Source organism: Heterocephalus glaber, unplaced genomic scaffold (genome assembly GCF_053883595.1).
Source record: "Heterocephalus glaber isolate CG9 unplaced genomic scaffold, H.glaber_assembly_v1.0 deba00001454, whole genome shotgun sequence".
Taxonomy (NCBI): domain Eukaryota; kingdom Metazoa; phylum Chordata; class Mammalia; order Rodentia; family Bathyergidae; genus Heterocephalus; species Heterocephalus glaber.
This window is the reverse complement of record NW_028258303.1, coordinates 11,560,260-11,577,527: the sequence shown is the minus strand read 5'-3', so window position 1 is coordinate 11,577,527 and position 17,268 is coordinate 11,560,260. Positions and strand designations below refer to the sequence as shown.

The window sequence follows — 17,268 nt, the reverse complement described above, 5'->3', positions numbered from 1 at the left end:
AATGATGACTTTTGGGGGTGGATCTTCCAATGCTGAACCAACACTGCCATCCCTATAATAAAACCACTTTCTACATCCTGCCAGATCTGACTTCTAATAGTTTGTTTTGTTAAACAAATTTCTATCTATGTTCATAGTTTTTTCTTCTATTATCTTTATCCAGTTTCAGGATTAGCACAATGTTGATTTCCTAAAATGTGGGGAGAAGTGCTCCTTTTTTTTTTTCTGCTTTAAATGTTTGATATAATTTATCAGTTAAAATGTATATGAGCCTGTTGTTGTCATATAGGTTGGTTTTCAAGCTAAGAATATACTTTTTTTAATAGATGGTATTCAAATTTTATATTTCCTCCAGAGTTAGTTTCACTATTTTGCTTTCCAAGGCAGTTCTTAGAAGTTGTCAAATTTATTTCAAAACAGATTTTTGAAATATCCTTTCTATATCATTTTAAATTCTATAAAATCTGTGGTAATGTCTCCTAGGTCTTTATATTGTAATTCTAAAAATGTGTAATTGATATTGTGTAATAGGAAGTAAAGGCCTAAAGGAGCAGGGGAAGTGGGAGGGGTAGGGGAAAGGAAAGAAAGGAAAAGAAAAATATGAGAAAAGGAAAAAAATGGAAACAAAGTCTTTGCAAATAGGGAAGGGTGGATGGGGTGAAGGGAGGGCAGGGGAAGGGGGAAAAAATAAAACCAAGATACTCCTGTAATGGTACAAGATCAACATACATAAATCAATAAATGTAACACATTGTATTGATAGAGCCAAAGATAAAACCCATATGATCATCTCAATAGATGCAGAAAAAGTATTTGTCAAAATCCAACATGTATTTATGACAAAAACCCTACAAAACATTGGAATACATGGTCTCTATTTCAATCTGATAAAAGCCATCTATGAAAAACCAACAGCCAATATCATACTAAATGCTAAAAAACTGAAATCCGTCACACTAAAACCAGGAACAAGACAAGGATGTCCACTATCACCAGTCCTGTTCAATATAGTTTGGGAAACATTAGCCACACCAATTAGACAAGAGAAAGAAATGAAAGGAATAATGAAAGGAAATGAAGAAGTCAAATGTCATTATTTGCAGTTGACATGGTACTCTATACAGAAGACCTAAAGAACTCCACCAAAAGTCTCCTAGACTTCATAACCAAATTCAGTAAACCAGCTGGATACAAGGTCAACACACAAAAATCAATAATTTTGCTCTACAAGAACAACACACTCACTGAGAGAGAAATAGGGCAAACAATTACTTTCATAATAGCATCCAAAAAACTGAAATACCTAGGAATAAACCTAACAAAAGAAATCAAAGACCTCTTCTCTGAAAACCATAGCACTCTGAAAGAGAGACTGAAGAGAACATCAGAAAATGGAAAGACATCTTTTGCTCCTGGGTAGGAAGAATCAACATAGTGAAAATGGCCCTACTTCCAAAACTTCTATATAGATTCAATGCAATCCCAATTGAAATTCCAGCAGCATAATTCATGGACCTTGAGAAAACAATCCAAAAATTCATTTGAAACAAGAAGAGACCTAGAATAGCAAAAGCAATTCTAGGCAACAGAGACATGGCAGGGGGTATCGCAACCCCCAACATGAAACTATACTACAAAGCTACTTTAAGAAAAACAGCATGGTACTGGCAAAGAAACAGACTTGAGGACCTGTGGAACAGATTAAAAGATGCAGAAACAACTCCAGACACATTCAGTCACCTCATCTTCGACAAAGGAGCCAAACACCCTTGCTGGAGGAAAGAAAGCCTCTTTAATAAATGGTGTTGGAAAACCTGGGTTTCAACTTGCCAAAGATTAAAAATAGACCTATATCTCTCACCATGCACTAAACTGAAATCTAAATGGATAAAGGTCTAAATATTAAAACAGAAATGCTGAACCAGCTGGACCAGATGTTAAGCAGAACTCTTTAAGACATTGGTGTAGGAAAAGATTTTATGAACAAAACCTCAGTTTTCTGTGAAGTAGCACAAATAATCAACAAGTGGAATCTCTTCTTACTAAAAAGCTTCTGCACAGCAAGAGAAATGGTCAACAGTGTGAGGAGACAACCCACAATGTGAGAAATAATTTTTACCTGCTATTCTTCAGACAAAGGCCTCCTACCTGGAATCTATAAAGAAACATAAAAAAGTCAGACCTCCCAAATTTAAAGATCCAATCCAAAACTGGGCATCTGAAATGAACAGACATTTCTCACACAAAGAAGTAGAAACAGTAAATAAGCATATGAAAAAATGTTCAACATCACTGGTTATTTGAGAGATGCAAATGAAAACAACACTAAGACTCCATCTCACCCCAGAAAGAATGGCTGCTATCATGAAATCAACCAATAACCAATACTGGTAGGACTGTGGGGAAAGAGGAACACTGCTCCACTACTGGTGGGAGTGTAGACTGGTGCAACCACAGCGACAGTCAGTATGGAGATAGAGATACCTCAAAGAACTAGGACTGGAAGTCCCATTTGACCCAGCTATTCCCCTGCTGGATATCTTCCCAAAAGAATTAAAAGAATCAGATCACAGTGATACATGTGCACCCATGTTCATTGCAGCACAATTTGTAATAGCTAAAACTTGGAAGAAGCCCAATTCCCCAACAACTGGAAACTGGATAAAGAAAATGTTTTTTTAAATAAAATGGAGTACTACTCAGCCATAAAAAATGAGAAATTGTGGCAATACTCTTAAGTGAAATAAATAGGACATACATGTATAAATACTGAATAGTTTCTCTAGTGTGAGAAATTGAAATTGTAAATACGGACTAAAAGGTATAATAGATAATGTGAAATAGGAAGAAAAAGGGTAAAAGGGAAGGGGAAGTGGGAGGTGTAGGGGAAAGAAAAGAAGGGAATGGAATTAGTAAAAAAATAAGAACCAAGAAAGATTATGTAAAGGTACAAATTCCCAATGATGAATGTCATCATGTTGTGTACCTAAAATGTACCAATAAACTTAATGAAAAAATCCTATATTCCAATAAATTAGAGAATCTAGAAGAAATTAATATTAATAGATTCCTAGACACACATTAACCAAAGCTAAACCAAGAAGATATAAAAACTCTGAATGGTCTCATAACAGGCAGTAATAAAACCCTACCAACAAAGAATATCCAGAACCCAACAGATTCACACCTGAATTTACAAGAACTCTAGGGGAGAATTAATGCAAATATTATTCAAACTCTTCCATGAAGTTAAAAGGGAAGGAACATAACCAAACTCATGGTTTGAAGTTAAGAATACCTTGATATCAAAACTGAATAATAAGTTAACAACAAAAGAAAACTAACAGCCAAATTCCTTAATGAACATATAGGCAAAAATCCTCATCAAGATACTTGCACACAGAATACAAGAAGTCATTAAAAAGATCATACATCATGACTAAGTTGATTTAATTCCCAGAATGCAAGGATGGTCCAATATATGTGAATTAATAAATGTAATACATCACATAAAATAAAGATTAAAAGCAACTGATCATCACAATAGATGCAGAAAAAGCCTTCATCCAGTCATGATAATAAAAACCTTGTTGAAAATTGGCACAGGAGGGTTTAGCTTTAAAATAACAGCCAAATATGACAAACCCACTGTCAACCACATAATAAATGGGGAAAATTAAAACATTCCCAATGAAATCAAGAACAAGATAGAACATTCATTTTCACCACTCTTATTTAATATTGTACTCAAAACTTTAGCCAGAGTAATTAGTCAAGAGAAAAATATGAAATAGATTTGAATAGGAAAGGAAGAAATTAAACTATCCTTATACACTGATGACATGGTCTTTTACATAAAAACTTTACATCAAAAAACTCCAGCAGAAGACTCTTACAACTAATAAAATAATTCAGCAAATTTGCACCTTATAAAATACACTCCCAAAAAGTCAATAGCATTCCTCTACACCAAAAATGAACTCACTGACAAAGAAATCAAGAAAACAATCTCATTCACAGTAGTTTCAATAGAACTAAATACCTAGGAATTCACCTAGCCAAAAAATGAATGACCTTTATAAGAAAAACTATATTGCTCTGCAAAGAGATTGAAGAGTACATTAGAAAATAGAAATACTGGATAGGCAGAAATAATATTGTCAAAATGGCCATACTACCAAAAATTATATAGATTTAATGCAATTCTTATCAAAATACAATGTTTTTCACAGATTGAACAGAAAACCTACAGAATGGGGGAAAAAGCCTTTTCCCAGCTATTCCTAGGATAGAAAACTAATACCCAGACTATATTAAAAATCTCAAAAACTTAGATCCCCTCCAAATAAAAAAAGGGCAGCTGAAATGAATAGACATGCCACAGAAAAAGTTAAGATGGCTAATAAATGCATAAGAAAATGTTCAACATCTCTGGACATCAAAGAAATGCAAATTACAACTCAGATTGCATATTACACCATAAAGAAGGGCTATCATCAACTAATCAAGTAATAATAAATGCTGGTGAGGCTGCAGGAAAAAGAAATTCTACACTGTTGGTGGGAGTGTGAACTTGTACAATAATTACAGAAATCAATATGGAAATTCCTCAAAAACATAAACTAGATATTCCATTCAATTCACCTTTTCCCTTTCTTGAAATCTTCCTGAAAGGATTAAAGACATCACATTACAATGTTACATACATACCCATGTTTATACCAGTACAATTCATAATAGATAAATCTTCCAATCAGCCTATATCTCCATCACTAAATGAATAGTTGAAGATAGTTTGGTGTTTATACATGAGAGACTACTATTCTGCCAGAAAGAAGGATAAACTTGAATCATTTGTAGGGAAATGGATGTACCTTGAGACCATATTATTGGGTGAACTAGACATACAAGTATAAATAATCTATGGTTTCTCTTATATGAGAAACCCAAAATATAAGTGAAGATCAAAATAAAAGCTAGATAATAGGAAATATGGAGAAGAAACTCTACTGGAATAGAAGCTCTCTTGCTAAAGATACCTGAGCTCATCTTGTGTACATACCTTTTATTCTGGTCATTCATTTGTGTGCTTTATGATCTCTATTATCATCCCCTGATAAATGTAGACAAAGTAGTTCTCTGAGATGTGAGCTGTTCTAGTAAATTAAATCATCCTGAGAAGTGGAGTCATAGGAATCATGATTTATACCCAATCAGAAGTTTTAACCTCTGTGAGGTTCTAACCCATTGCCTCACAAATACAAAGAATTGTTCTACCATAGAGCTAACACCCACGCCCAGTACTTTGTCTCAGCTTCGAAAGACTCTGGGACTCTCAAAACTTTCTCATCTATGATCTTCTTTAGTAGGGGACTAATATATACCTGAAGTTTAGTGCAACCATGGCAATGGTTATAAAATTACATGTACCCACTCAACTCTAACATGTAACATGTAAGCACTCAACTGCACATTAAGGGCCACTTCCTCTTATTGTGAAGATCCAAAAATCTTAATTCTTTTCAAACTACTGCCTAATGTAAAGTAAAATATATTCTTCTTCTAAGTCTGTTGCCCTCTCTTACTTTTCTATTCCATTTTTTCTACACTCTAGAGTACAAGCAAGGTCTGCCAGAGTGAGGCAGTGCTGATGAGCACAAACAGAAGGAACTACTAGAGAGGGTAGGCTAATTTCACATACAGGCATTTTTTCCCCAGTAGTGAGGATTAAAGCCAGAGTCATGTGCATACTAGACAATGCTCTACCTCTGAACTACATGCACAGCCCTTTTACTTTTATTTTGAGAAAGTATCTTACTAAGTTTCCCATGCTGGCCTCGGTCATCTCATCTCAGCCTCCTCAGTAGCTGGGACTGCAGGTGTGCATCCACCAGATTCAGGGAGTTATTCCTCTTTTTTTGTAAGATGCTTGCTTCCAGTGGCTTCAGGGAGAGATCACAAGGCTTGATACTTTCAAGACACTTCCTTTTCACCCTTCTCAATAAATTATAGAACTCCATGCAGGTGAATTACCTCATGCTACTTGGGTCTAAGAGCTAATTTCCAGCCAGACCCTACTCTAAATAGTAACAAAGTACCAAGGATGGTGGTACGTCTTTAATCTCAGCACTATGGGAGGCTGATGTGGGAAGATAGCTGTGAGTTTGAGACAACCTTGAGCCACATAATGAGTTCAAGGCCAACCTGATCTCTGCAGTGAGACCCTGTTTCAAAAAACGAAATACACTAGTGTGAGAAACTGAAAGTATAAATAAGGATGAAAATGATTAAAATGAATAATTGATAATTTGAAATAGGAAAAGGTCCAAAGGTGTAGGGGTGGTGGGAGGGGAAGGGGAAAGGGAAGAAGGGAAAGGAAAAATTATGAGAAAAGAAAAAAAAAATGGCACCAAAATCTATGTAAATAGGGAAGGGTGGAGGGAGTGAAGGGTGCGCAGGTAATGGGGAAAAAATAAGAACCAAGATATATCATGTACAGGTACAAGCATCCAATGATAAATGTAAACATATTGTATACCTAAAATGTACCAATAAAAGAATTAAAAAGAAAAAAAAAAGTATGGAGGCCCAATAAAAGCTTTTATAGTGCATGGGTAAAAGTTCTGATTGCATCTTGGTAAAAAGTCATGTCTACAATTAGCAAAAGATAGGAGCAAAACAGATGAAAATTACAATAATAAATTTTCTGAGGTTGTAAGACCAAAAAAAATGAAGTACATACATACATTTATACATACATACACATACACACATACATACACACATAAAGAGTAACAAAGCCTTTCTAGTCCCAAGTTCAAAGGATTGCGCTAATGATCAACAAAATGTATAACCAGCAATGTCTCTGACCTCACCAGATTTTATTTACCCTTCGTGTGAAAATAAACATTCATTGAGATAAGGAGGACAGCTGCACAGCAATTTTGCTCTGCGCATAACACCTATTCCCACTTCAAACAATAATACATAAGTACCTTTAAATATGATTCTCTGAATATTTTATTTGTCTCATAAATAAGTTAATTGAGTAGCTAAAAATTAGATATCTTTTTTTCTCAGTGAGTGGGGAATAACTCTCATCAGAATAGGTCTTAGGGGAAGATAGTGATGGGAACATAATGCTTGAACAATTCTGAATGTGTGAATAACCACAGAATTTTGCACTATAAGTGGGTGAATGGTATGGGGTATGGTATATGATTTATATCCCAATAAAGCCATTATTGAAAAGAAAAATATCTATGACACCAAAATTATTTAAACTATCATTTTTTGGTTTGCAACCTGAAATGAGCTGGGAAATGATTCTCTAAAGGTTTGTTATTTAAATTTTTGAATTTCCTGTAGGCTTCTAAAATAGATATATAAGGTATGTGTCAGGTAAAAGGGCCAAAGACCAAGACCAGACCAGGACACAGCAAGCCTTTATTAGGGGAATAGATCTGCCAGGCTGTCTCTGAACAAAGGAGAGACAAAAGCAATATGGCTGGGGCAGGGAGAGTCTTTTATAGACTGGGGTGGAGTTTGTAGGGGCTGAGGTGGGGTTGAGTGAGGTAGTGACTAGGGAATGGAGGAGCCAGTGATGTCACTAGGTGGTAGGAGGTGAGCGAGTATTAGGTTACTGTCTAGGCGGGAACAGGGGCATGCTGGGAAGAAGGGTTTGTTCTTTGGTGGGAGCAACCATCTTGGCATGATGTCATACAGGGGAGGGGGCAAGGCACGATAGGAAGAGGGCAGCTACTATACATAATAGCTGCTGAGATGGTGGGAGACCTATCAGTATGGTCAAAAATATAGTGAATAGGGCTGGGGATTTAGCTCAGTGGTTCCAGTGCCTGCCTCGCAAGTGCAAGGTCACAAGTTAGATGCCCAGTACCAAAACAAAAAAAATGTAGTGAATGTTTCTCTCTTGCACTGGCTTTTCTCACTGCCTGTGGCTTTCTTCATATGTTTTATGTTCCTGGCTTCTCCAACCTTCTGGAATCTCCACTGTACTTTTTGTTTCAGTCTCACAGCTCCACATATTGCCCTCTCAGGGATATCCCTGGCCTTCTTCTGAAATCTGGGTAGAAGCGTTCCTGTCCCCACAACTTTTGGTTTCTGCATGTCTGCAAAATCATCACCACATGGATGAAAACACGATCTGCCACTGGCTCCAGAGCTAGCCAGGTCCTTTTGCCTCATGGCTGCAGAGGCCTCTGAATGTCTGAATGGCTGAGCATTGTGAACCAAATCCCAAGATATGAATTTCCTGGGTGGTTTTTCTCAGGCAGGGCATGCGGGGGCTGTCTTCTCAAAGCAAGGCCTTTCACATGCGCTCTTGAGCCTGTGAAGGGTGAGTTCTTGCTGTTCCTTTCATGCCTTCAGGGAATATTTCCTATTGTCCTAATGTAAAGTAGTAGGCTTCTTTTTAATAATAAGCTTTTCAGCATCCACACTCTCCTATGGTCCAAGTTTACAGCCCCTTTCTTTCTGGCAAAGCAGAAAATTTATTAAATGAGATTTTTGATCCTGGTTTTTAGTATAAACCTGATTAAAAGCAGCAAGCATTATCCATGTTATAGCCTGTATACTGGGCTGTCTTGAAATTTTCTCTGCCAAATTAAAGTCCACCACCCTTAATTTCAATCTGCTACAAAGTCTCAGGACATGAAGAAAATGTAGACAAATTTTCTGCCACAGTATAACACACATGGACTGAGGCCAACTGCAATGGATTCCTTGTTCCCAATTGAAACCTACAGAAACTAGTCTTTATTGTTTTCCTTTTATCAGCATCTGGTCTTCTGAGCTTTGATCAGAATCTCCCATTAAGCTTGACTTACAGCATTCTAGGGCTTCTCTGGTTAGCATCTCCAGACTTTCCAGACTCCTCCATCAAAAGAGTTCTAAAGGGTTCTAAACCATGTGGTCAGGTACAGTCCTGACAATGATTTCACTCTTGGTACCAAAATCTGTCTTACTCACTTTCCTCACTGTTGGAACAAATACCTGGCCCCCACAATTAAAATGAGGAAAGGTTAATTTTGGCTCATGTTTCAGAAGTTTCAGTCCATGCATGGTCAGTAGCATGCTGGAAGGACCTTGGTTGAGGCAAGCTGCTCATCTCCTGGCACACAGGAGGTAGAGAGCAAAGAGAAGAACAAAGGAAAGCCCACAACTTTGAGTGCATGAGGGTTTGGGGGGACATTCAAATATAAACCATAACTGGTATTTTGTTCTAATGATGTCAGATAACAAATATGCACATTGTATACGTGTACTGAAATGTCACACTGAACACCATATGTACATTCAATTACTGTATGTCGACTGAATATAAAATATACTTTTAAAGAAGCTTGACAGAAATATTTGAGGAGTACTTAAAGAACATGAGCTCTACCTATCCCTCCATAAAATTCTAGGTTTCTTATCCCTGAATAAGACCCTGCCATCAAACAGCAGTGAATGGAACCCCAGGGTCTCAGTATCCTAATGTGTCCCAAGGCACTTAGGATAAGGACAGTTACAACTACAACAAGCCTTTTCAGAAAGCACTCCGAGACCAGGCACTGCTGTGTGTGTCTCACAGGATGACACTGAGGATGCTCTCCATTGCTATTCTCAAGTTTTACCTACATTCCTCTGTGATACACCCAGAAGACATTTGCCTCAGAAATAAATGGCAGGAAAAGTATCTCTGAAGAGTCAGCATGTTTTACCATTTTGTGTCTCTGAACTGTGTGACTAATCATTCCCTTTTTATGATGATCTCCACATGCAGCTTTATTAACCACTGATAGGTCTTCCACTACCTCAGCAGCTATTATGTATAGTAGCTGCCCTCTTCCTATGGTGCCTTGCCCCCTCCCCTGTGTGACATCATGCCAAGATGGTTGCTCCCACCAAAGAACAAACCCATCTTCCCAGCATGCCCCTGTTCCCACCTAGAAAGTAACCTAATACTCGCTCACCTCCTACCACCTAGTGACATCACTGGCTCCTCCATTCCCTAGTCACTACCTCACTCAACCCCACCTCAGCCCCTACAAACCCTACCCCAGTCTCTATAAAAGACTCTCCCTGCCCCGGCCATATTGCTTTTGTCTCTCCTTTGTTCAGAGACAGCCCAGCAGATCTGTTCCCCTAATAAAGGCTTGCTGTGGCCTGGTCTGGTCTTGGTCTTCGGCCCTTTTACCTGACATTTCTGGTGCCATGACTTGGATGGTAGATGGTCCATTAATGGACGAGGCCCCACAGGACGGGGTTGATTGACCTTTTGGCCATCTCCAACGGACCTATCTGCCATTGCCAGGACCCTCTGGGGCTTTCTACCTTTGCCATTGCTGACACTACACATCCACACTGGTCACCAATCTCTGGGTGAGTAGGCAGTTCAGCCTCCCTCTCGTTGGGTTCTCTGTCTCATTTTCTCTCCCTCTGGGGACTTCTCAGAAATCCAAGCACTTGGTCAGAGAAACCCCCACGGCCTCTGGGCCCAGGACTGTGCCCCTGAGAGACGTCCCATCGGCCCGGCTCCTCTCGTTCTCTCCCTTTGGGAGACTCACTGGGAGATTGTCAAAGGAGACAAGGATGCTTCTCCCCTTTGCCCCTCTCCCAGGGGGCTGTCTCCTCACCCATTCTAACATGGGAGCCCAACAATCCAAACCCCTTCCCTCCATGCCTCTGGGCTGCCTCCTGGCAAAACTTAAACCCCTCAGATTGTTGGGACCAGACTTTAAGCCAAAAAGACTTGTTTTTTATTGTAATCAGGTTTGGCCTCAGTATAAATTAGATAATGGGTTTCAATGGCCTGAAAATGGCACTTTTGATTTTAATATACTGCACAATTTACACAACTTCTGACAGCGCAATGGCAAATGGTCACAAATCCCCTACATACAAGCCTTTTTCTACCTACGTGCTCGACCCACCCTCTGTCAAACCTGTTCTCCTTCTCAAGTACTCCTAGCCTGAGCCGATCACTCACCGCTCATACCTCCCCCACTTTATAACTCTGTTGATAGGAAAAAGTTTTAAAGTTTAATAGATTAGCTATTAAAGTAGTTGTGGAAGCAAACTAGGTAGTGTATCCCTTTAAAAACTTGCCTTAGCCCATTGCTTCTGCTGTTTAAAGTGAATGTTATATAGCTTCTTTGATTTGTAGCTCCACTATAGATAACATCCTAACTAAAAAACGAAGTGGGAATCCTTGAACAAACTTGTGAGATATGTGCCTTAACTGTCATGTGTTCAGGGCTGTAATCAGTGGCAGAAACCACCTGTGTCTAACCATTAAACAGGAATTGGAACTTTATTTACTTAACAAACGCCACTAGGCATGAGATAATGACTGACAAAAGTATAAAATGTTTATAATGAGTCGGAGACAAAATATTTAAAAACCTATAAGTAAAAGATATATTTTTGATATAAAAGGATTTTATATGTTTGTCTTGTTAGAAGAACAAGACCAAAAGCCCTAGGTACATCAAGAAGGTGTGTGGAAGTGATTTATAAAGGAAACATATATGTTTACTTGTTGGTTTCAAGTTTGTTATAAAAGGTTTACAGGAATAGAGGTTTCATTCCTTCTGATTTTAATTCTACAAGAGATCTCTGTTAATTGACTTACAAAAAGTTTTAAATAGTCTTATTTATAATTATAAACCTAAAATTATAAAGAGATTAAAATTCCATTGGGCTAAATATATTTGAGTGCACTCTAGTTTTAGAAATTGTCTTATATCTTTGTTTTTTGTCCAATCATACAGCTGTTTTGTTTATAGATAAAGGTTATTAAGTTCAAGGCATGCTCCCCTTGGTGAACAAAGGAGCAGCCGCATGGAAATATTTTCCAGTCTTTGTTCACTAGGGGGACCTCAACAGTTTTCATCTTACAACAGACTTACCCGATAGTTTTCATAGCCTTATAAAAGACTTACAGGAATAAATATTATTTAAATATATTATTATACTGTTTATATCAATTGTCATCAAAGGGATAAATTCTAAATATGTTATTATGGTGTGCTTACACTGGTCATTTTCAAAGGACTAAATATCCTGTAAAAAACAACAATAACAAGGTTTTATTTTTTCTAGTGTACTAAATATTTGTACTTTCTGACTGTACAGGTTTTCTAATATTTGTTTATGATAATAACTTCTTTTTGATTCAGGTATTTGCCTTTTCATACACTCTAGCTATTTATGATAACAGATACATATATGAGCTATTTTCTTTAGATGGTATCCTATCAAAAGATTATTATTATTTTTTAAAGATAATAATTTAGGTAAAAGCTTTTGATGTTTTTAAAAAATGAGTAAGTTTAACAATGGCTATTTTATATCAAGATGGACATTTAAATGTGTTACAAAGGTAAAGTCATCATAATTGTCACGTTAAAATATTATTTGTGGCTCTTTTTCTGTTAATATTCTACAGGAATTCAACTACTAAAAAACAACCATGACTGATAACAGTAACAGTTCTCTATATTTTAAATTCCAAAATGCTTGTTATTCAGGTAAAACTATAATAGTTAAATTCATTATTCTTGTTACAATGCTAACACTATTGACCTTCTCTTCTGAGTGTTCAACAACTAAAGTTTGGAGACCAAAACTAAAAGGTAACTGGGCTATGAGGACAGCCAATATTTTGGCCCTGGACCCTCAAGGTCAACAAAGTTCTAGAACATGAGGGAACCTTCTCTACAGGGTCCTACATCTTTGGTAAGTCACTCAACCTCCTAAACTGGGAGATTGCTGGACACCAGAGGACAATGTACTATGTGCCAAAGGAGGGTCACCAAGAAAAAATCTCCAATGCTTTCACTGAAAGCAACTTGGTCAAGCAAGGCCATGACCCATCCTGACGGCTGACACTGACAGAAAAGCAGAGAGGCACTATACATGGTTCCAAAGTAATGGCCTGGGGAGACTTAACTGACCTTAATAGATAACAAGAGGTTCATATTGATTGATGCAGGTCTCACTTTAACTTGGTCTTAAACACCCAGCAGAAAAAATAACCAAAAGAGGTATAAAACAATGACATAATAATAAAGCTAGACTTCAGAAAAATTAAGACATAGCCCACCCATTAAAATCTTTTGGTTCACTCATGACACAGCCATTTCAGAAAGACAAAACTTTGGGTACTAAACAGAAGCGAAAATCATTAATTAGCTACAAGTGTGTACAGATTCTTTTCAAAAAAATTAAAAGAAGCTCTTTACAGGTACCCAATCCTGGAAACCACTGGTCTCCAGATCTCTCCTTTTAGATAAGTGCTTTTCTGATTCTGTGATAACTAATTAACTATTGTGTAGTGATTAAAAAAAAAAACAAAAACCATAAAGTAAGAGTATTGGGAAAAAAATCACCTGCTTGTCAGCCACAGTCAGGATAAGTTCTATACCAAGCAGCTACAAGATTTATTCCTTTTAAAATAATGTACATCCTTGTTCTCTGTTTATGATGCCTCTTCTCATTGTGCTCATATTTCCCGGATACCTACCCATGTCTAAAAAGATCAAGCCTTTTATGTTACACTTGATCGCCTTAAGTTGTCCAGTGTCCTTGTTGAGGTTATCAGTTCTCTTTATTTTTAAATATATCTAGGAGGCTTCCAAAAACTGAGAGATACAGGAATAAAACTGTCCTGGCCTTGAATTTAAAGGAGAAGTCAGGTTCATAGTAACATTACACTCATTGGTATGTTGGCCTCCAAAAGACATTTGCTCAGTTACATACACCTTTTATATTCCAAAAAAAAAAAGGATTATAAAGATTATATAAATTGTGTTTATCACTTTTCCACTCATTCTCTAAGAGCAAGGACATGACACAGGGGCCCTTAGATCAGGAGCTATGATCTCTTCCATAACAGTCTCTTACTTCTATAACAAATGAGCCCCTAAACATCCAGCTGTCTCTGTAAAACCTATGTCAATAATAAAAAATTACACGTCAAATGAAAAAAATTAAAACTCAATTGTCCAGATAGATATGCTCCCCAAGGTACTAATCAATGGTGGGGTACGTTTGGTTCCTGGAGCTCATGGATCCCCTGGCTATTACTACTCCTGGGACCCCTCAGTATTATCTGTTTAATTCTCTGTTTTGGACCGTGCCTGGTTCGCTGTTTTCAAAATTTCTTGCAGGAACGATTGAGGGCATTCACCAGCCAGACAGTCACGGAATTCATCATGGCAGGGTACCAGCCAGTACGGCAAAAGGAAGAGGTCCCCACTTGCCACCAGCCTCATCAGATCCAGGTCTAGCCCTGATCTTCACCCCTGGTCAGCAGGAAGCAGCTCCAGAAGAAGAGACCTTCGCCCAACTATCATAAAACAAAAGCCTGGAATGATAGGTCTTCTACTACCTCAGCAGCTATTATGTATAGTAGCTGCCCTCTTCCTATGGTGCCTTGCCCCCTCCCCTGTGTGACATCATGCCTAGATGGTTGCTCCCACCAAAGAATAAACCCTTCTTCCCAGCATGCCCCTGTTCCCGCTTAGAAAGTAAATACTCGCTCACCTCCTAACATCTAGTGACATCACTGGCTCCTCCATTCCCTAGTCACTACCTCACTCAACCCCACCTCAGCCCCTACAAACCCCACCCCAGTCTCTATAAAAGACTCTCCCTGCCCCAGCCATATTGCTTTTGTCTCTCCTTTGTTCAGAGACAGCCTGGCAGATCTATTCCCCTAATAAAGGCTTGCTGTGGCCTGGTCTGGTCTTGGTCTTCGGCCCTTTTACCTGACAACCACAAAGGTCCCTTCAGTGATCCAATAATGTCCATTCCATGTGTTCCCACATGGCAACTTTCCACTCCAGGTTGTATTTTATTTTCCAATCATTATACTAATGCTCACTTCAAATGCTTCATGGATACTTAATGATAATAAATGTAAAACTAAATTGTGTGTGTGTTTTAATACAAGTTATGTAAAAGAACAGGTTTCCTAAGAGAACTGCATAATTCCCAGGGCTTGGAATAAAACTGCGTGATAAACATTAGTTGCTGAGAATCTGTATGTTTATCCTGAAATAATATTGCATTTTTACATTTCTACTATGAGGTCAATGTTATGGCTTAGATTGAGAATGTCCCCCCAAGGTGTCCTGCACTCAGAGGTGTGGCTTTGGGAAGGTGACTGGATCACAGGGTGCTACAGCTGTTGAGCAGTCACGAGCTGGGGTCTGCTTAGGCATGACCTGGAAAGATTCCTCCCCTTTCTCTCTCTACTTCCTGACAGTCCTGATGTAAGTAGCTTTCCTCCTCAGCAGCCCCTTCTACATGAGATTTTTCCCTATAGAGCCAGTGAACTATGGACTGAAATCTCTAAAAGCTCTGAACCCAAATAAACCCCTCCACCTTTAAGCTGTGGGTGTCAAGTATTGTGTCTCAATGAGAAGTAACTAAGACAGTAAGAAATAAAACATAAAAGAAAGTAAAACAAGGGAACATTTCATATATATAAATTTTTAATTGATAGATTTACTAATTTCTTGCCCTTATTTTTTCTGTATTGCTTGCAATTTTCCAGTATTCTTTTTAATATGTATTGTAACACGCCATTAATTTTTAAAGTTATTATTAGAACTCAACTATTTACAGAAAAGTTACAAAAGCATGCTCAACAACACTTTAGCAAACTACCCAAACTTGTGGATAAATTTTACATCCTAGGAATAAGAGAAAGAACAGATTTGTCAATCCCTTTAAATACTAATGTTAGCAAATTAATCCTCTCTCTGTACTAGCTCCCACGCTAATTAAGTTTTTACCTATATCAAATATATTTATCTTCACACATTTGCAGAAAAGCAAGAGCTTTCCCTTAGCAGCCCGCCAATATCAGTTGCACGGGATTCAGTTGAACTTAGAATCTGGAATCAATTGCACTGCCTCATCATTCTTTGAAAAAAAACATTGAATTTTTGTTTCCGTTTCATAGGGACCACAAACTCAGTCAACTCTACTGAACAATGTGCAGTTTTCTAACGAAATGTACACACAATACCCTCTACTGACCTTTCCCGCCGCACTCCCTGCCTGCATTCACTCTCTGGGCTCAGGATCTGTTTGGTTTCAGGTAATCCAGGGCTCAGGGCCCAGGACGTGAGCTCGGAGGTGAAGGGTGAACAACTTCAGAGATATACTTTCAGATGAGTCAGCCAGATCTTCCAAACACACCTCAGCAAGCAGATTCCACTCGACAAAAACACCAAGCACCTGTGCGGTGCAATTGTCAGTCATTTTTCTTCAAATGGGATCTCATTTCGTTCCCCAGGCTACTCTTGAATTCCTGGGTTCAAGCGACCCTCTTGCTTTGGAGTAGCTGCAAGTACAGGTGCGCGCCAGCCAGGGCTGAGCTTCTCCCACTGTAGAAATCCCGAGAATTCCCAGAGTATCTTTGCTCCTTTTCTGGCCGCCTCCTCCCGCGCCTTCCTGGCTCCGTCTGGGGTGCAGGTCCCTGTTCCCTCCTGAGGACTTGGACTGTGGGGACACAGGACACAACCTGCCTCCCCTTCCCGCGACAGCGCTGCCCACTGCTCCCAAGCCTGGCACTCAATGAAGGGGCAAAGCTGGGAATGCGCGGGCGGGAAGTCCGGGGCTTCGAGGAGCGACCCAAGTCCGGAGCAAGGATTCATCCAAGGCAGGGTGGGTGCGCGTTGTGACTCAGGGCTCAGGCTGGGGAAGTGGCCTTGCCCTTGTTTGCACAGAGCTTCCTGCTAGGTCGGGATCGGAGCTGAGTTCCGGGGTGCCTGAGCTACTCACAGACTGACCTTGACCACCACACCCTGCCCAGGAGCACTCAGAGACAATAAAAGACTCCCTGCTTTTTATAAAGAAGGAAAGGAAACAGGGTGTGTGGTTAACAAAGAGAAAGGCAGTGAGAACTCTCACTCACGCGCTCTCTCTCTCTCTCCCCCTCTCCTTCTCCCTCTCCCTCTCCCTCTCTCCCTCTCTCCCTCTCTTCCTCTCTGTGTATGTGTGTAGGTGAGAGCAGGACTACCATGGTATATGACTTCCTGTGCAACAGACTAGAGAACAAGTAATTAATTCACAGGTAGCTAAGCCCTATAAAATGGAGCACAGTGGGGGAAATATACTGTTTAGGAACTGATAATTAACCTGATGAATCAGACAATCAGTGCAGGATGTAACATTTGTCCCTGTATCACAAGTTGAAATGTTCAATGTTCAGGGTTCACCAAACTAAATTTAAACATGCATGAAGGT

The 17,268-nt window shown here is 38.9% G+C and overlaps 1 protein-coding gene across 1 annotated transcript in view; it reads right to left on the bottom strand.

Annotated features, from left to right (window-relative positions):
* LOC101722877 (broad substrate specificity ATP-binding cassette transporter ABCG2) overlaps positions 1-16,896 on the bottom strand; it is a 71,325-nt gene extending 54,429 nt beyond the window's left edge. Inside the window, exon 1 of the mRNA XM_004848053.3 lies at positions 16,057-16,896. The gene's annotated coding sequence lies outside the window, so the exon portion shown is untranslated. The remainder of the gene's footprint in view (positions 1-16,056) is intronic.
* Between the last annotated feature and the right edge of the window lie 372 nt (positions 16,897-17,268).